Source organism: Periplaneta americana, chromosome 5, assembly GCF_040183065.1.
Source record: "Periplaneta americana isolate PAMFEO1 chromosome 5, P.americana_PAMFEO1_priV1, whole genome shotgun sequence".
NCBI lineage: Eukaryota > Metazoa > Arthropoda > Insecta > Blattodea > Blattidae > Periplaneta > Periplaneta americana.
The window spans coordinates 181,695,997-181,718,205 of record NC_091121.1 but is presented as its reverse complement, the minus strand read 5'-3'; the positions used below and the strand labels follow the sequence as shown (position 1 = coordinate 181,718,205).

The following is a 22,209-nucleotide window of genomic DNA, read 5'->3' as shown; positions in this document are numbered from 1 at the left end:
TACCGCTCCTAGTTATGTGGAAATGAAGTAATTTTATTCCTCTGTACACCTTATTTATGTGTATTTATCTGTACATCTTACACATACTGTATTCATCTGACGTTGTTTACGTTGTCTACTTACAGTATTCCATTCAGTGCGCTGTCTGAGGGGTGGGGACAGGAAACTACACTAAAGCAATGCAGATAGCGTAATGTGTAACGGACATGGTCGGTCATGATATGCACGTCTGTAGACAGCAGTGTATGTGTACAAGTTGCAGTGTCCAGTCGATCAATCCTAGTGAAATGCAGGAGTACACGAAAGTGGAATAAGCAGACCTGATTTTCGAATATGGATGAGCCAATGGGAACAGTAGACAAGCTTACAGATTGTATCGGGACAAGTACCCACGTGGGAGACATCCGGCCTATACCATCTTTCCACGACTGTTCCAAAAGTTAAGGGAAGGAGGGCACGTGGTGCCTAATTACAATTCTATTTCCACACAATTATTTTTGCTTATAATTTTCGACTCAATCATTTCCTGACCAGGGTTCCTTATCTCAAATTGATACATGTGCCCTTCCCCATGATCCCATGACCATGACGTTTGGGACACAGTGTATGTTATTGTTATGTTAATGTTATGTTATTACTTACTTACTTACTTACTTACTTACTTACAAATGGCTTTTAAGGAACCCGAAGGTTCAATGCCGCCCTCACATAAGCCCGCCATCGGTCCCTATCCTCTGCAAGATTAATCCAGTCTCTATCATCATACCCACGTCCCTCAAATCCATTTTAATATTATCATCCCATCTACGTCTCGGCCTCCCCAAAGGTCTTTTTCCCTCCGGTCTCCCAACTAACACTCTATATGCATTTCTTGATTCACCCATACGTGCTATATGCCCTGCCCATCTCAAACGTCTGGATTTAATGTTCCTAATTATGTCAGGTGAAGAATACAATGCGTGCAGTTCTGCGTTGTGTAACTTTCTCCATTCTCCTGTAACTTCATCCCGCTTAGCCCCAAATATTTTCCTAAGCACCTTATTCTCAAACACCCTTAACATATGTTCCTCTCTCAGAGTGAGAGTCCAAGTTTCACAACCGTACAGAACAACCGGTAATATAACTGTTTTATAAATTCTAATTTTCAGATTTTTTGACAGCAGACTAGATGATAAAAGCTTCTCAACCGAATAATAACAGGCATTTCCAATATTTATTCTGCGTTTAATTTCCTCCCGAGTGTCATTTATATTTGTTACTGTTGCTCCAAGATATTTGAATTTTTCCACCCCTTCGAAGGATGAAATCTCAAAACCTTATTATTCCGAGGCTTATTGTAGGGATCCGTAACAAGCTGTTTTTTTACGGTGATGGGTTGTTAACCCTTCGCCCAACCCCCAAGCGGGAGGACCATCCCTTATCGGCTGTCCACGACTGCTTATTCAGTATATTCGCAGCTACCCTCCATATCTGGAGGCCGTCTCCTCTATCCGCAACCTGAGGACGCGCCATGCCGTGGTGATAGGGACCCACCATACATGGAATGTTATGTTATTACATTGTATAAACTTTACTTGCCATTGAGTGATACAGATCTGTAAAGCATTTTGTGTTTCTATTATAGCTTTGTTCTTTGAAGCTCTTATGTTTTGTACCGAATAAACTACTGAAAGATGCTACAGTGTTTTGTTTAACATTTACTTCTCTTTCCGGAAAATAATTTTAAAACTTACTACATAATAATTAGGGAAAGGAAGTTCATGAATTTGCATATTTGCTCTCTATCGTTGTGTGAATATGCTGAAAGATTATCTACATGAATCACACATTTATGAGTACAATGATATTATTTTTATTGTGCATAAAAGTGCATATATTGCCTTTACTTATAAAAGCATCATATTTTAACATTTATGCAGGGCAACTGCATATTATGTATGTTTATTTGTCTTTCCCACATTTTTAATCGTAAACACGACTAACTTATGTTTATGATTTTTGAACGTAACGATGACGCCCTCAAAGGGAGCCTCTCAAGTTAGCAATTGGTATTCCTCTACTGCAGTCATAGCAGATTCCGATAGAACAATATCCAGTTTAACATCAGTTCCAGGAAATCATCATCATATCCCTCACGTATTAGACCCTACAGGATCTGTTACGGTCTCATGCCAGCGCTTGCGTGGTCTTCCCAATTTCCTCTTTCCTCTTGGTACATAAGTAAGAATCTGTTTAGGCCATCTAGTGCGATCCATCCTTTCGAAATGCTTTTTCCACTGAAGTCGATTTTGTTGAACAAAATTAACTATAGGATCCATTTTGAGTTCCTGCAATATGTTCACATTTTTACGGTGTTCCAGCAAAGAGCATCCCGCTGTTCGTCTCATGAACCTCATTTCAGCTGTCGTCAGCCTGTGCTCATCAGATTTTCTGATTGTCCATGCCTCGCTACCGTAAGTGAGGACCGGTCGAGCTAGTGTTTTATATACCTTCAGCCTTGTATGCTTCTGAACATGGGAGGATTTGAAGACGGCGTTAATGATGCCAGTGATTTTCATAAATTTAGATATTTTGTTTGACATATCTTCATCAGTGATGTAAGAGAGGTTATAACCTAAATAGTTAAATGAATTAACACGTTCAATTAAAGTATTATTTACAGTAGCGTGCAAATTAATCCGAACAACGTAATTACTTATGCAAAAATACTCAAACGGGATTAAAAAAAAAGGATCTAAGACATACCTCAGTAATCTATGTGGCCTCCCTTGTTCCTAATAACAGCTCTGAGAAGATTTGGCATGGATTCCACTAATTTCTCACAAATATTCTTCATTTCTTCATCGCGAAACCATACACCAATGAGGGCAGAAATCATCTTCTCCTTTGTAGAACAATTCATTTTTTGCATTCTTCTTTTGCAAATTGACCACAAGTTCTCAATGGGGTTGATGTCGGGTGAATTGCCTGGCCAGGGGAGTACCTGAATATTCTTCTCGTTGAAGAATTCTGTAGTTTTTCGAGACGTATGGCATGGTGCCAGGTCTTGTTGGAACACACTTCTGCCATCCGGAAATGATTTTTGCAACTGGGGTACGATTCTGGTTTCCAATAAGTGAATATATTTGTCAGAATTCATCATTCCCTTGATAGGTATTAATGCTCCAGGTCCTTCATGTGTAAAACAACCCCAAAACATTACTTTAGGCGGGTATTTGGGTGCTTGTTGGAGATGAGCTGCTGTTACTTTTTCGGATCCTTTCCGTACGTAAGAAACACGGTGGCCGTGGACCTCGAAATGAGACTCGTCGGAAAAAGTACATTCTTCCAGTCATTCACTGTCCAGTGTTGATGTAATTTTGCCCACGTTAAGTGTTTTTTGCACATAACAGGGGTTAGCAGTTGCTTCTTAATAGGCTTACGAGCCCTTCGTCCAGCTTCCAAAAGCCTACGCCGCACTGTTGTGACGTGAATATTCGTCCCAGTGGTAGCCATTAACTCGCGGGTTAAGTGGACAGCAGTTAGTGTAGGATTTAATTTACTTTCCCTGTCAATTAAACGATCATCTGCAGGTGAAGTCTTCCTTTTCCGACCAGAGTTTCCTTTTTCTGGGGTGTGATGGATCCAGTCTCCCTGTATCGTTTTATGATCGAATTAACAGTAGCCAAACTGATGTGACATTCTGCAGCAATTTGCCTCTGTGTCATAGAAGAATGCTCTGCTAATGTTATAATTTTAGACCATTTTCGTGGAGTTGTATCCATTTGTGAAGACGACAGAATGAACACAGGATTGCAGTATTAAGTCTTCAACACAACTGAAATGCTTATAAGTACAAAACGACAGACAAAATGTCACATATTATAAAAAAATAATGACAGACATTCAAGAATGGAATTACATGTACTACAGATGTCAATTAAAGCGGTATGAGCAGCTGTGAGGCCAACAAAGACAGAACATGTAAAAATATGTCTTGTTCGGATTAATTTGCACGCCACTGTATCATGATCTTACTTGGAATTGGGTTCTCTCCCGAAAATGCCATGACTTTTGTTTTCTCTTTTGAGATTTCCATATTGAAATCAGAGGCGATTATTTGCAAATTATAAATGGCTCTTTGTAAAGCTTCCTCTGTTTTAGCGATAATAACCTGATCGTCGGCAAACATTAGTGTATCGAGAACTGTGTTTCGATTAATTTGAAATCCAGCATGATGACTTTGCCTCCAAATGTATAAAATATGGTTCATGTATATAAGAAACAACAGAGGGGAAAAACCGCACCTAGTTCCAGAACAATTCCAGGAAATGTAGGAGATAAAAATCCTGGCTATTATGAAGTTAAAGATATTCAAGATATTCTCGAAGGAAAAACACCCCAAAAACCAATAAAATTTTCTATAGAACCGCTGACAGCTTTTGTGCAAGCCCCTCTTACTTCTTGTGACGTAGAACGAAGTTTTTCGCGCTACAAAGCTATGCTGAGAGACAATAGACGAAGAATGACAACAGAAAACATACGTCACTGCTTAGTTATCTTAAACAGACTATTACACTCTTACTACGTCATACTACTTTTGACCAATAAAACGGTACGAAAGGACGTATTTCAACCAATCATGGCTGGTTATCGCACAATTTTATCGCGTCCCTAGCATTTGTTTAATTTTATCGCGTCCCTAGCATTTGTTTCTTTGTTTGCCAACATTTGAAACTGCGCTGGTCTGGACGTCAAAAATATATATAAAATTACAAACCACTCCAGTCGATGCACAGCAGTTTCAAATATGACTCGCATTGGCATTCAAGAACAAGAATTAATAAAAATCACTGATCATACCTATGCATCTTCTGAAATCCGATTTACAAATAAATGAAGAGCACCATTCGGAAATCCTGAATAAGTTGAATACACCATGTAGGCCTAAATCAACGAGTTCCACTTCTATTAAGCACACGTCCAATATAACATCAATTGAACCACCAACCACATTCAAATTTGAAAATTGTACATTCAATAATTATTTCTTTTAAAATTATTCATTCGGAAATTCTGAATAAGTTGAATACACCATGTAGGCCTAAATCAACGAGTTCCACTTCTATTAAGCACACGTCCAATATAACATCAATTGAACCACCAACCACATTCAAATTTGAAAATTGTACATTCAATAATTATGCCTTTTAAAATTATTAATGTTTATTTTTTATGTCATCGTCGTTAATTAAAACTTTTCTAACAATTGTGTATATTAGTTAGGTTATGTTATAGCTTCTGCTCTGAGAGGATAAAAAGAACTTCTGCTATATGATATTATGGATAGTCATGTATCAGAGATTGTTTAATATTAAGATTTATTGAATAGTAATCATTACAGTGTCTGTATAAAGACACTACTGCCATCTAGCATGCATCTAGCGTAATATTTGTAATGTTGAGATGGTACAATAATACATTTGAAGACAGTTGTATTTTCTTAAGTTAATTAATATTTTATTGTATTGGAGTACTTCGTTACTTCTAATCTTTATATACTTTCTTCTAATCGTGTAATAGTCAATTAAATCCCACTCGAGTTTTGATTTTCTCAGATAAATCTGCTCGTGTTCCACTCGCAGATTTATCGATAAAATCAAAACGTCTAGTGAGATTACTGTTGATAATGCATATTTTGTAGCAAATTTATCTATTTGACGGCATAAATGCATACATATTCTTCACGTTTTTAGGGCATGAACTTCCTTTCCCTGATAAAAATACAGTGAAGCGTTTTAGTGAGCTTATTTGAAATAATACCTAAATGAAAGAGAAAGGAATAGTGAATTTTTAGATGGGGTATAGATTGAAAGAGGAAATCACATAATTTCTAAGATTGGTTCTATTTCGTTGGGGTCGTTTCGAACAGCTATTTCACTGAAGAGGCGAAGACTGAACTAATCATTGGAAAAGTTGTAATTTTCCTTATTCGTCACCAGTAACAGAAAAAGTCCATTCTACACCTCGCCTGAAATAACTGTTTTATGAAATGTTGATTATTTTCTTTTGATTCTCGATGAAGTTTTATTTATATGCTGTACTTTTTATTCTCATGCCATACTTCACATAAAATGAGTTTTGCATGAATAATTTCATAGTCATACCGGTAATGAAATATTTTTATGCTGCTGTATAAATTGCTACTGCACCAGAGAGACTGCTGCACGGTCCGGAAAATTTTGTTATGAGCAAATTAGAATATTTTACAATTGAAATACAATATCATCAGCAGAATATAATTAAAATTTTGTGCTACGAAGCTCCGCTGTAGCTGAATTATGTTTGGGATCATAAGGCCGAATGCACCTTAATGAATATATCCCTAAAACAGTATTAATTAATACTTATTATATACATGTACCACGTTCTATTTTTGTAAACAACAGGTATACATTAAATGAAAATGGTAAAACATAATAACAAAGGTAATACAACGAAATTGGTTTCTGTTCCATTAATTAAAGCTTCCATATATTGTACACTCACATTCAAAACTGAATAAAAATACACAGTGAACTTTCTGCACAGTTCATGTAATATCCGACAAAGAAATTACATGCTGGAAAATATCCTATTGTATGGACGAGTTTGCATTTTATTAGGGAAACCAGTTATAAAAAAAAAGTTGTAACAGAATTTCTAGTGTAAACAGATGATATATTGAGGGAGGTTTTCATGGGTACTTCTGTCTTCCATACCTTAATTTCTCCATGACCTTTTATCGACGCTTTATGACAACATAACTTGTCACCCACACAGTAAAATATTTATTATACTTCTAGGTTCTTCCTATCTGGCTCAAACTGAACGCAACTTGTCAACCACACAGTAAAATATTTCTGATTCTTGTAGGTTCTTCATATCCGGCTCAAACTGAACTTAAGTTGTCAAACACACAGTAAAATATTTCTGATACTTCTAGGTTCTTCATATCTGGCTCAAACTGAACGCAACTTGTCAACCACACAGTAAAATATTTCTGATTCTTGTAGGTTTTTCATATCCGGCTCAAACTGAACGTAAGTTGTCAACCACACAGTAAAATATTTCTGATACTTGTAGGTTCTTAATATCTGGCTCAAACTGAACGTAAGTTGTCAACCACACACAGTAAAATATTTCTGATACTTGTAGGTTCTTCATATCTGGCTCAAACTGAACGCAACTTGTCAACCACGCAGTAAAATATTTCTTATACTTGAAGGTTCCTCATATCTGGCTCAAACTGAACGTAACTTGTCAACCACATAGTAAAATATTTTTGATACTTGTAGGTTCTTCATATCTGGCTCAAACTGAACGTATCTTGTCAAACACACAGTAAAATATTTCTGATACTTCTAGGTTCTTCATATCTGGCTCAAACTGAACGTAACTTGTCAACCACATAGTAAAATATTTTTGATACTTGTAGGTTCTTCATATCTGGCTCAAACTGAACGTATCTTGTCAAACACACAGTAAAATATTTCTGATACTTCTAGGTTCTTCATATCTGGCTCAAACTGAACGTAACTTATCAACCACATAGTAAAATATTTTTGATACTTGTAGGTTCTTCATATCTGGCTCAAACTGAACGTATCTTGTCAAACACATAGTAAAATATTTCTGATACTTGTAGGTGCTTCATATCTGGCTCAATGTGAACGTAACTTATCAACCACACAGTAAAATATTTCTGATACTTGTAGGTTCTTCATTACTGGCTCAAACTGAACTTAAGTTGTCAACCACACAGTAAAATATTTCTGATACTTGAAGGTTCTTCATAGCTGGCTCAAACTGAACGTAACTTATCAACCACACAGTAAAGTATTTCTGATACTTGTAGGTTCTTCATATCTGGCTCAATCTGAACGTAATTTGTCAACCACACAGTAAAATATTTCTGATACTTGTAGGTTCTTCATATCTGGCTCAATCTGAACGTAATTTGTCAACCACACAGTAAAATATTTCTGATACTTGTAGGTTCTTCATATCTGGCTCATTCTGAACGTAACTTATCAACCACACAGTAAAATATTTCTGATACTTGTAGGTTCTTCATATCTGGCTCAATCTGAACGTAATTTGTCAACCACACAGTAAAATATTTCTCATACTTGTAGGTTCTTCATTAACTCCATATGTAGATTAAATTATTGGGGATCATCAGTGTGGTTTAAAGCGTAATAGATCGACTATTGATAAGATTTTTTGTATTCGACAGATGTTGGAGAAAAAATGGGAGTATAAGGGTACATTGCATCAGTTATTCATAGATTTAAAAAAGGCGTATGACTCCATTAAGAGAGAAGTTTTATATAATATTCTTATTGAATTTGGTATTCCCAAGAAGTCCACACCTATGGAGTAACGGTCAGCGCGTCTGGTTGCGAAACCAGATGGCCCGGGTTCGATTCCTGGTCGGGGCAAGTTACCTGGTTGAGTTTCTTTCCAGGGTTTTCCCTCAACCCAATATGAGCAAATGCTGGGTAACTTTCGGTGCTGGACCCCGGACTCATTTCACCGGCATTATCACCTTCATCTCATTCAGACGCTAAATAACATAAGATGTTGATAAAGCGTCGTAAAATCACTACTAAAAAAATATTTCCAAGAAACTAGTTCGATTAATTAAAATGTGTCTTAGTAAAACTTACAGTAGAGTCCGTATATGCCAGTTTCTATCTGATGCTTTTCCAATTCACTGCGGGCTAAGGCAGGGAGATGCACTATCAACTTTACTTTTTAACTTCCCTCTAGAATATGACATTAGGAAAGTTCAGGATAACACAGAGGGTTTGGAATAAATTATTGAACGGGTTACATCAGCTTCTTGTCTATGCGGATGACGTGAATATGTTACGAGAAAATCCACAAACGATTAGGGAAAACGCGGAAATTCTACTTGAAACAAGTAAAGCGATAGGGTTGGAAGTAAATCCCGAAAAAACTAAGTATATGATTACGTCTCGTGACCAGAATATTGTACGAAATAGAACGCAGAATAAATACGGGAAATGCCTGTTATTATTCAGTTGAGAAGCTTTTGTCATCTAATCTGCTGTCAAAAAATCTGAAAGTTGGAATTTATAAAACTTTCAAGGGCTAACAACAATAACTGTAAATAGAACAAAAAACACGATCGTGCGAAATAGTAATATGCGTTATAAGAGCGGTAAGTTGAAGTTTTCGTGTTCGAGGAAAAGTTTGAAGAAGCTAAACGTAGTTGAGCTTTTTTAATTTCCGAGAATTGAAAGAAAACATACCGCTCGTGTATCGAACATTATTTTGTGCGAAGATCGTTTATTACATACCTGAAAGAGGAATTTCTAATTAGTTGCAATGAAATCTCCATCTTGGTTTCTGTTCAATGACGGCAAATTTGCAAAACAAAAATATCTATCTTCAACATTGTTGCTTTAAAATATTTTCTGTGTTTACTATACTCCAGCAGGCCGTGATATACGTCTGTCTTCATTTTCCCCCCAGTCTATGATGAGTCTGGAATCTTGTTGATTTTTTCACGGCTTCCTTAATGTTACTTGCATCACGAATGCAGTAACTTTAGTGGAGTTGTAGAGTTTACTTAATTTTTGCAAATATTTAAAAACAATAATTAACATTGCAATTTAGGTGAAATTGCAGTGGTAAGTTTCCAATTTATAATTAGTACTATATTGAACGTCTCTAAAAATAATATATTAAAAGCCTAAAGCAGTAAAATCAATATGTCACTTAAGCGGTAAGAAGAGGGAAATTGTTATGTGTGTTAGGTTGGGAATACTGAATGTGGAATTTTAGACTTTCCGCGGTTTGGTTTTGTGCGAAAACCAAGCAAATACGCACGATCTCGCACAAACGAAATTTGTTTTACTACAATACTGTCTTTATCTTCATGATTTATATAATAGGAAACTAGCAATGAATCATAAAACTATTGTAAAAGTTGATATCACTGAGACACATTTTCGACAATATCAATGGATTGAATTGATACTGCAGGAAGTCTTGCTTCCCAGATCCCCGTAGCATATAGAAAGCCAGCCTACACGATCTAAACCCACGTAACTTCTCCATATGTGAATTTCCCTCGGATCACATCCCTTGAGGACGCCATTTCACCCTAATTGTGATTTCCGCCGCAATTCCCTCGAGATTATTTAAAGATACTGGAATGCTTTGCATACACTCTCCATTCCTAAGTTAACTTCGTCTCTCAGATACATTTTTATTCCTTCCGTCTCTCATCCCCAAGGGTATACAATTTCTATCCGATTTTCCCAATCCAATCTGGCGTGATGGCCTCGTGATACCGCCTATCAGCTACTCTCTTCCCGGCTCGCACAAAAATTGATAAGTATGACTGTACAGTCTCATCCAAGGAAACATCACGCCCCCTACCCGTGAGATAGGCCTGTAATCAGTAAGGAGCGGATTTCTATGTAATTAAATATTATTTTTGCGTGTGATAGAACACAATTAACAAAGTTAAAAATTCCGAAGATGATGTTTCAAGTTTAAAACCCGAATTTTATTTCACATAAAAACACATATTTCCACAAAAAATTATGTAAATACATATTTTCAGGAAATCTATCATAAACACATAAATCTTGAGTTTTTTTTACTTAAATAATTTTTTTACAAGAACTTTTAAACATTTTAAAACTAAATCAATTATGTCACTCAGAAGTACGTTATCTTTTTAAGAATTCTTGGTTCCTTCGTGTTTCTAAGCGCTGTGTGGTGTATCCGTCATCCATTTTTGTAATAGTATCGCCTCAAGTTCTGAGAACTGCTAGGCAGCATATCAGTGTTATTATTAGAGAATAAATTAACATGGACAAGGAGGAGAGATCTTGCAGCACATAATTAGGAATGTTTATTGTTGCTAAAGATGATTTCATTTCACGCTTTGTTTGTGAAACACAACAGATAAGAGCTCGGGTATGAACATTATTTAATTTAAACAAATCTCTCGCCTCTCGCTCATGTCCATGAAGTACGTAGACCTATGTCTTGTTGTGATTCCGTGTTATCGGGCTTCGTCAATCGATATCCTTCAAGATATATTGAAAGGTGGTTATTTAAAAAACGATTTGGCTTTCCTATTAGCAAATCTAAGCTTTTTGTGTGACACCATAAAAATAACTCGAAACATCCAAAACCCTGTTGTCTGAAACAGGGAGGTGCGTGCCGTGGAAATTAAACTAGACTCGCTACCAGGTTCAGAAGCACAATTACTAAGGGACAAATTCCAGAATGTGTTTGGGAAAAACAGTGGATATAAAAAAATGTGTGAAGTTGCTCAAGTATTGGAGGATGTGCCTGTAGGTGAAATTGACGGTGTTTGTGTTTGCGACATTCCTCTCTTTAAATATTCACGTCTGACGTCCTGTGATGTGGAAAGATCGTTTTCACAGCATAAGTCGTTGTTCAGAGATAATCGGCATGCATTTGTGATGGAGAATTTGGAGATGACCTTTGTTGTTCACTGCAATTCTCGGCCAACTACTAGCACTCAAGTGTGGTTGGTGAGTACCTAGTAACATTTTTTTTTTTCCAAGCTAAGTAAGGTATTTTTGTCATATTTAAAACAAATATTTTTTTGTTTTTAGCAAATATTTTTTTTTGTATTTAGCAAATATGTTCGTACTTTTTAGCACATAAAAAATAAATATATTTTAAATTTTTAGCACATAAAAATCCGCTCCCTAGTAATCAGTAGCATTCGCTCAATAGGAGAAGAGACAGTTCCACAGTCATTTCCAATTATCATTAACTCGCCATCGCTGGCGTTGTTGGATAGAATCTAACAGTTTTTATTTTCGTGTTATTACTAGGACCGTGACAACGGTATTAGCGTCCACACCTGTGAAGTAACGGTTAGCGCGTCTGGCTGCGAAACCAGGTGGCTCGGGTTCGATTCCCGGTCGGGGCAAGTCACCTGGTTGAGGTTTTCTCTGGGGTTTTCCCTCAACCCAATATGAGCAAATGCTGGGTAATTTTCGGTGTTGGATCCCGGACTCATTTCACCGGCATTATCACCTTAATCTCATTCAGACGCTAAATAACCTAAGCTGTTGATAACGCGTCGTAAAATAACCTAACAAAAAATCGGTATTAGCTTGAAGATGGACATACGACGCCGGTCAGAATGTAGTCGACGAGTTTCAAGTACAGGCAGCGGAAAAAAATTTGACACATGCCTAAGAAGCACGTTCCGTGTTTTGTGTACGATTATTGCGTATTATAAAATCACGATAATACTTACTTACTTATTTACTTACTCACTTACTTACTTACTCACTCACTTACTTACTTACTCACTTACTTACTTATTTACTTACTTACTTACTTACTTATTTACTTACTTACTTACTCACTTACTTACTCACTTACTTACTCACTTACTCACTTACTTACTCACTTACTTACTTATTTACTTACTTACTCATTTACTTACTTACTTATTTACTTACTTACTTACTCACTTACTTACTTACTCACTTACTTACTTACTTACTTACTTACTTACTTACTTACTTACTTACTTACTGGCTTTTAAGGAACCCGGAAGTTCATTGCCGCCCTCAAATAAGCCCGCCATCGGTCCCTATCCTGAGCAAGATTAATTCAGTCTCTACCATCATATCCTACCTCCCTCAAATCCATTTTAATATTATCTTCCCATCTACGTCTCGGCCTCCCCAAAGGTCTTTTTCCCTCCATCCTCCCAACTAACACTCTATATGCATTTCTGGATTCGCCCATACGTGCTATATGCCCTGCCCATCTCAGACGTCTGGATTTAATGTCCCTAATTATATCAGTTACATGATTTTATTTATTTTTGCATATTGAAAAATTACAAGTGAAAATTTGCCGATAATGATTTTTATGTTCGAATGAAGGCAACTTTATTTTGCATAAACGCATATTTCGAGAGTTTTCCTTTTTAAATGCCTGGTTGGCGCAGTTGGTATAGCGCTGGTCTTCTATGCCCGAGGTTGCGGGTTCGATCCCGGGTTAGGCCGATGGCATTTCACGTTAAAAGAAAAAAAAACATTGAGCATATGAGGCTATTCCATCAAATGACCAGTTGCCATAGGAACGCCTATCTACCACATAGCTTGTACAATGTACTAGGGAAGGCGCATAAAACCAATGCTTTTTTCTTAATGTGGAATGCTCTATAGTACTTAATGAATGTTAGTGTGTAATTTCTGGCAACAGATTCATTCAGGATCGTAGTATTTATTGCACGGACTTCTAACGAGTACAAGTTTAAAATTACTGGTGATTAATGAAAATTAGCCGTCGTTACAATAAAATCATCATTATCCTACAGACGCACCAACAATTAAATTAATGGATGATGAACGTTGAACTAATGATTTAATTTACATAATATCCAATTAGCGTTGGAAGAGAGTTCCGCTGTTTTAATTGTATTTTATTATTAATCATATTAATTATATTTCACATGCTGTGTTCTGTTTTGTTTACGATTGTTTTAAAACTCGCTGACGCAGGCAAATTTTAATTTCTTTATTACCCTTCCCATTCAACGCTATGCTCAAAGGACGCCGCATCAGTTTCACGCGGTGTAACGGATTCGCTGCTGCACTTAACTCGTAATATTTCTTGTGTGGTGTGGTTATCAAACGACTAGGATTTCTACTGTCTACATTGGGTACTCGGACTCTAATTTCGAAGAGCCAGTGCCTGGGTTCTTTCGTCTACAGTACATAATCATGAAAACTAGACAACCATAACCTTATTCAAAATATGTACAGTAGTGGCAAAAAAACCGGACCGACCCTTGTAGCTGTTTCAGAGTCACAGATTCAAATTTTGCTAGTCACAAAACACATCCATCTTGTATAATTAATTGTAACAATGGAATTTATTGCATTTGTTCGATTCTTACCGTCTCTTGTTTCCTTCAGTGCCTGAAACTTACAGACGAAAAAAACTTTGAGAGTTTTATTTTCATCTGTCATCAATATTACATTTCTACCTCTATTCGATAAAGATAACTGCGTATTGTTACATTAAATAGCAGTACATACCTTTGGCTTCACTATCCATATTAAAATTACCACAGTTTGTCACAATACACAGCACAGGATTCAGCTGCAAGGGTTGGTCCTTTTTTTTTTTTTTTTTTGGCTACTGTACAGCCTTAGACACACACTGTGACCCAGTGACCGCTTTCCTGCTGCGTGAATTTTGTCAAGTCCACCTCTCGTAGCGTCTGGTTCACTCTGCTAGAGAGAGGATATTTATTTTACAACTAATACAGGGTTGCCAGATTCATTTTACATAAAGTCGTCAAATATTAGTGCTATTATAGCCCAACGTCGCCAATTTTCTACTTTAAAACCAAGTAGGGCTCATCTTAATGTATGCGTTTTTATAATAACAAATCATTATTTTATATCTTATTTATGTAATAAATTCTGTAAATCTAGCATTTATGGCATACGCTTTGCATTGCTTTTTGTACAGATCTCAAATTTTACATACTTCTCCAATTTTGCACACCCAAGTTACTCTTATCCCCCCCCCCCCCACGAATTAAACGAATCTCAATATTAACAGCTTTAAATGATTGAAACATTTAGGCAGTTGGTATAGGAACTACGGTTAGATTATACACCTTGATTACACAACTTTTAACACTGTATCACTTCGGAATATGTATGGTAATACTTTCCTGTGTTAAATTTCAACGTACCTCGTTTACATGTTTCAACCTATTTATGGGTCATCTTCAGAACTGGTCGTTGCTGGTCTTGGCGCCACTTGTTCTGTTTCCTGTGAGGGTGTGTTCCTGTGGTATAGTGTACAGTCAAAGAGTGTGTGTGTTTTGAAGTTGAGTTGTGTGTTGAGAATTTCGTTGGGGTGTGTTTTTGTGTATCTCTATATTTCATATTGTTCTAATGTGTTTAGTTTCTGGATTTTTGGTTGGATGTATAGTATTTTCCACGTCTGTGTTGATGTCTCTGTGGGTGTGGTTAGCATTTGTGGAGGTGTTTTGTAATTTTTTTATGGCTGTGATGTGTTCTTTGTAACGTGTTTGAAATGATCTGCCTGTCTGTCCTATGTAGAAGTTGTTGCAGGTGTTACATTTGAGTTTGTATACGTATGTATGGTTGTATTAGTTTGTTTGTGTTGTTTGTGTGTTGAGATGTTTTTGTAGAGTGTTATTTGTTCTGTATGCGATGTTGTAATTTAATTTCATGAATGAGGTTGCAATTTTGTGTGTGTTTTTTGTTTTCGTATGTTAGTGTGATGTATTTTTTGTGTTCTTGTGTTTGTGTTGTATTCTTATGTTTTTGTGATTATGTTTTGTCTTACGTATTATGTTGTCTATTATGTTAGGGTTGTATCCGTTTTCTTGTGCTATGTATTTGATTGTGTTTAGCTCTTCGTTGTAATCCTGTTGGTTCATTGGTATGTTGAGTGGTCTGTGTACCATTGTTCGGAATGCAGCTTGTTTGTGTTGTGTTGGGTGGTTGGATGTGTTGTGTATGTGCGTTGTTGTTGTGGGTTTTCTGTATACTTTGACTCTACACTATACCATAGGAACACACCCTCACAGGAAACAGAACAAGTGGCGCCAAGACCAACAACGACCAGTTCTGAAGATGACCCGTAAATAGGTCGAAACATGTAAACGAGGTACCTACGTTGAAATTTAACACATGAAAGTATTACCATACATATTCCGAACGGTTAGATTGTTATTTTTTTACGTTGTTAGAAAATTCCCTACAATGCTTCGTCTATACGTTCCAGTATTGATCAGTTTATTGGTCCTCAGATGAAGAAAAAATAGCACAGCAGGCCTACTTCCTGAAAGAAAGACCGATACGTTTGTTTAAACAATTGTCAAAGATCGGTGACAACTTCCGGCTTGTCAACAATGATATGTCTTGAATTTCATGTCACTCATTGGATTGGACCAGTGATGTACCTATCAGCAATGGAATACTCCAGGGATGCAGAACTGGGGAAGAGAGGGGTGGAAGCATGGGGAAAGAGTTTGTTGCCCGTCCACAATCCCCAGGCCTTGAATTTTGTATCTCTGACGTCCGCAAGCACACTGAATACATAATTATTCCCTCTACCCCTATCACATCCAAGTCCACACCTGTGGAGTAACGGTCAGCGCGTCTCGCCGCGAAACCAGGTGGCCCGCGTTCGATTCCCGGTCGGGGCAAGTTACCTGGTTGAGGTTTTTTCCGGGGTTTTTCCTCAACCCAAGATGAGCAAATGCTGGGTAACTTTCGGTGCTGGACCCCGGACTCATTTCCCCGGCATTATCACCTTTATCTCATTCAGACGCTAAATAACCTAAGCTGTTGATAAAACGTCGTAAAATAACCTACTAAAATAAAAATAAAATATCACATCCAATGACGTGTGAGGGTGAAAGGAAGGGATGAGTCACGTGTTTCGGCTTGTGACGTGTGCCATAATTCTAGCACAGTTTTGCATCCCTGGACTACTCTATAAAGAAAATTAATAAACTATTACGCTTACGTCATTCTTTTTCTATGTTGCCCAAATTTCGCAAAATTCCGGGCAAAAGTCGCCCAAAGGGCGTTAGTCGCAATTGTTTAAAAATAGGTCGCAAAATCTCTGTCTGTGTACCCCAAACGGCGAAATATCGCCCAATCTGGCAACCCTGCTTGAATATAATATCTTCGTTATAGATTATTCATAACACTTGACTTATAAACAGACAGAAAAAGCAACAAACAAACAAACAAACAAACAAACAAAGGGCAAACATAGCGTGCTTAAGAAACTCCTTCACTTGTAAACCTAAGCTTTCACGGAATCAACCGAAGTGTTCCGAAGGGGACTCAGCGTATGGCAGCCGGTAATTTTTTTTTGTCTAAGACTGTGCATCTATAGCGTTGAAGACACGTCACTTGGCTTGTTCTAGACGACAGTGCGCTGTATTTCATTTTATTTCATTTTTTGTCTCTTGACGGAAACTAGAACTGAATTTTTACAATAAAAAAGGTCAAAGTATTATTTTTTCTTTTTTTTTTTTTGTACGAAAATATTTCTTGGGTTCTTAGGAAGATGATATTAAGCGATTTTTTGCCTCTATGTCTTCTTTGAGCTGCACGAGCGATTTTTACATACTCCTGTTCCATAAGTCAGTACTGTATCTCTTTTTCTAATTTGCATTTTTCTCGCCATGACACAGCAAAACACACACGACCACCCTGTTCTCAGTACGCTTCAAACCACCGAACAACACACATCTACAAACAAATAGACGCACATACACAAAAAGCATTTATATATACATGTTAACCATGATTACAAGAAACCAACAATGACAACTACTTTAGCATGCATTATATCAGATAGAATATTCATGTCTAAATCCAAGCGTACATATACTACATCACAGCAGAAGCCAAAAGCATATGTTCTTGATAATGATTAATTGGAAACATAAAACACAAGACTTATCAACTTGTAACATAGTGTTACACTAATTATATAGTATTTTAATACGCTTTATCCTTCGTAAATTTTAAATCTATTATATATCTTCATTTTCATTCATAATCAAATTTTAATTGATGTTTTAACATCGCCGACATTTTGCATAATTCAATTGCTCACTATTTTATCATGTATGTACACCTGTAACATGAGTTATATGTATATACAACTACCTTCGTTTTCTTTCAAACTTGTATTGCAATTATAACAACCTATATTAGTTTCATACATCAAACTCATGAAGATTTCATTTACCATGTATATTGTACTGTTGTTTGTCAATTCATTCAAGTTTCAGATCACTCATTTTGTTATATCTGATGATGCCAAATAAGGCGAAAACGTTAATATGTATTTAATCCCTTCATAACAAATAAACATTTGCAAAGAGATATGTCTTATGATTGAACTTATATAGTATTATTTTTCTCGGAACTAAATTTCTGATATTCAAAATGCTCCATACGCATGCAGTTTTCACTAATCAATGAAAATATTCGTACGTGTCTATACATTATCTGAAATCTAACGTTCAGATATTTTAAGTACAGTATATTAAAAAAATATATTAATAAATAAATGTCTGATTTTCAAAAATTCCTTGTGCCCAAATTAAACTAGATACCCTGAATTTCTCAACTGTAAAATATTGCCCGTAAATTTGGATCCGTGCGAAAAATATGAACTTGCTGTATTCGAATGTAAATGTGCATGGAACATTTTGATTAGATCACTAATTTTCAGAATTAAAATTCACTTAGAAACTGGCAGTATGATTGAGCTCAAACGTTTCATACACTTTGTTTTAATGCATCTAAGAAACAGTTAAAAATTAAATAAATCGATTCAAAATTGTAAAAATTTCTAAATTCAATTCTAGTGACCTTAAAACGTGGGTTTAAATTTGCAGTTAAAAAATTTTAGATGTACTGTACTTACTGGTTTCTTCCTCAGATTCTAGCCTATATAGGTCATTCATTTACAGTGAAAACTTTTCACATGATTGACTTCTTTTTGTTTCAATATTTGAGGAGAAAAATTCGCTCCGGCGCCGGGGATCGAACCCGGGTCCTTGGTTCTACATACCAAGCGCTCTGACCACTGAGCTACGCCGAATTCAATCCACAACACCGGATCGAACTCCTCTCCTACAGTGTTTCCCTTTTGTGGCCTGACTCCAAGTTGGGCATATACGTTGACGTTTATATTTCAAACCAACTGGCATTGTAATATTGTCACAACAGATAATATCCTATCGGACCACTTAATAACATCTTTAGTAAATTCTTTTTGTTTTGTTTTTCAGGTACGTCTGTGAGATATCTTTCGCAAAAATCTCCTAGAAGTGAGGTAAGTGTATCAGTTAAAACTACAAGGGCTTATTATTAACTTAGGTTGCTTTGGGAATAGTTCCTTGCGTGCTTGGGAAAGTTAATTTTTTTCCTATATGTACACACTGCTCATGAATCAACAAGATCCGACATTACCATCCCGCGAACACAGTAACTTTTTCAGTCCTTTCATTGGAACATTGTGGAGCATCCTCCTTACAGCCCGGATCTAGCCCTATCTGATTTTCATTTCTTGGCTATTGAAGAAACATCTTGGGGGAAGACAATTTCAGGGTAATGCAACTCTACAGAGTCCTGTCCAAGATTTGTTGGAATATCAGGACCAAGGTTTCTACAGAGAGGGAATCTTAAAACTTGTGCCACGATGGGATAAGTGCATAAATCATCTAAGAGATTATCTAGAAAAGTAGTAATTAATTAACAGTTCAACACTCTATATGTAATTTGTGCGTAAAATGTGAAACTCTTAGCAAAACAGGGAATCTTACTTGATGATCAACTTTCGTATTACATAAATGGCTGTGACTCATTGTTCATACTAATATAACATTAACAAAGATTAAAAAGAATTGTATCGGTTAATTGAGAAACCACACAAGTCCATTTTAGCCAAAATGAGTTTATTGTCTTTCTAAGCATTAATACACATATTTGCATGTCTGTATGAGAAGGTAGAAATATTCACTTTAAGTGATGTCATGAGGGGCTGTAGTGTGGGACTTCAATAAGATATCAGTGTTTTCACTTTGAAACTTTTTAGAATTTTTCTTCTCATTCTCTAATATGAAGGACAAAATACATCATGTTATAAATTTATTGTTTAATAGTTTTTGTCCTTATCAATTTACATACAACATAAATACAGATTATTATGATTTTGACTGAAAACATCTCGGATACTTGAGAAACAACACATGTCCACGAACGTCAGGGCACTCAGACACTCTCAAATATAATAAAAGGTTCTTGAATATACCTAGAAATATTGTAATTATGAAAAAATTCACCCTGAAGCGATGAGGACATACATCCAATATTTATAAGCTGAAGACAGTTTTTTTTTTTTTTTTTTTTGCAGTTTTCTCAAAACTTATACCTAAGGACATATGTCGTTTTTCAATTAACCGATTCAGTTTAATATTATTTTATTTAATGACGCAGAATTTATTCTGCATAGAAATTCTACATGAGTGATAAAAGGGCGACAAATTTTGCCTCAAATAGGGCTATTTTAAGCACCGTGAATCTATGACACGGGACCCTCAGCTCATGAAGGAAACATCCTTAGAATTTTATCGTTCTTTAAAATTCTCCACCGTCGACCAAATTTGAACTCGCGAACCTTTTATATTTGATAGGAAAAATGGCAACCGCGAGTCAAACTAGAACGACGAAATAAAGAGAGTGGGATATAAACAGTGTACACACAGATAGTCGGGGCGAGATTTCCGTTGCTTGTCGTAAATCTAAAACTGAGAACTCCATACGTAACTTTCCTTCTTTTCCTATAAAGTTTATTTTGCGCTTGTCGGAGCCTGACCTGTATTATTTCCGGTGATATTTTACTCCTCACATCAGCAAGAGGTGTTCAGAATGTCTTTCTGGAATATTCTATGCTATTCTTCCTCACAACTGTTAAGTTTTACAGTAAAACGGAACTCTGCAGAATGAAATGTTAAATCTTTAATAACCCTCAAGTTACATTTGTAGGACATTGTGCCAAGATCTTCGACACTCCTCCGCTTCTTCCATAAAACTGCAATTATCTTACAACACGAGTTAAAATAAAACTGCAGAAGGTTCAGAGCAGTGGGGGTGGGGGAATGCATGGCTGTATTAGAGAGAGTTTTCATGTAGATGTTCTCTTGTTTAACGTCATGAGTGTAAAAGTGTTATCATATCCTGCTCATGGTCTTCAAGACGAATTCGAGAAATTACTTTCAAGTAATGGATACAAAGTATTTACTTTTTACAGTAAACTTGAAGCAACAAATTTATTTAGTAAAAGAGAAGAATAGGAAAGACGTAAGAAAAGAGGAAAGGACAAAATAAAGAATAATATAAAGAAACTAATAATGAAAGAAGAAGGGATAGAGGAAGACAAATAACGAGAGAAAAATGTGGTGAAAAGAGAAATAATTAAACGAAACGTTAAAGAAATTGACAAACAATGCAATAAAAAAGAATAAGAAATGATATTTATTTATCTATCTATCTATCTATCTATCTATCTATCTATCTATCTATCTATCTATCTATCTATCTATCTATCTATCTATCTATCTATCTATCTATCTATCTATCTATCTATCTATCTATCTATCTATCTATCTATCTATCTATCTGTCTGTCTGTCTGTCTGTCTGTCTGTCTGTCTGTCTGTCTGTCTGTCTAATCTATCTAATCTATCTAATCTATCTATCTAATCTATCTATCTAATCTATCTATCTATCTATCTATCTATCTATCTATCTATCTATCTATCTATCTATCTATCTATCTATCTATCTATCTATCTATCTATCTATCTATCTATCTATCTATCTATCTATCTATATATCTATATATCTATCTATCTATCTATCTATCTATCTATCTATCTATCTATCTATCTATCTATCTATCTATCTATCTATCTATCTCTCTATCTATCTATCTATCTATCTATCTATCTATCTATCTATCTATCTATCTATCTATCTATCTATCTATCTATCTATCTATCTATCTATCTATCTATCTATCTATCTATCTATCTATCTATCTATCTATCTATCTATCTACCTACCTACCTACCTACCTACCTACCTACCTACCTACCTACCTACCTACCTACCTACCTACCTACCTACCTATCTATCTATCTATCTATCTATCTATCTATCTATCTATTTATGTATTATTTTGCTAATAATTGTAACATAAAATATAATATATACAGAAAAATTTTAGCTCTCCCCTGAAAGAGGAGAACTCGTGCTCAGGGGCGGATTCCTGAATTGAAATTAATAATTATACAATACAATTTGTCTTATGTCTACTATGCAATTATAATATATAAATTTAAATTTACAATTTTTCAATTTTTATAAAATCCATACATAAATTTTGTAATTTAATACTAGAACTATTAGAATTGACAATATTAGGATATTTAAATATAAATTTGTTATATATTCTTGGGCCTAAATTACTACTATGATTAAATGCTAACAGTGTTGCATTTTGGTTCAAACAATCTTAAAGAATTCACACCTTTTGTTTCATAACTATGAGAATACAA

General features: G+C 35.8%; 1 non-coding gene across 1 annotated transcript; it reads right to left on the bottom strand.

The window, feature by feature from the left end:
• Nucleotides 1-18,617: 18,617 nt before the first annotated feature.
• On the bottom strand, nt 18,618-18,690 carry TRNAY-GUA (transfer RNA tyrosine (anticodon GUA)). The gene has a single exon. It is a non-coding gene; the product is annotated as a tRNA-Tyr (tRNA).
• Between the last annotated feature and the right edge of the window lie 3,519 nt (nt 18,691-22,209).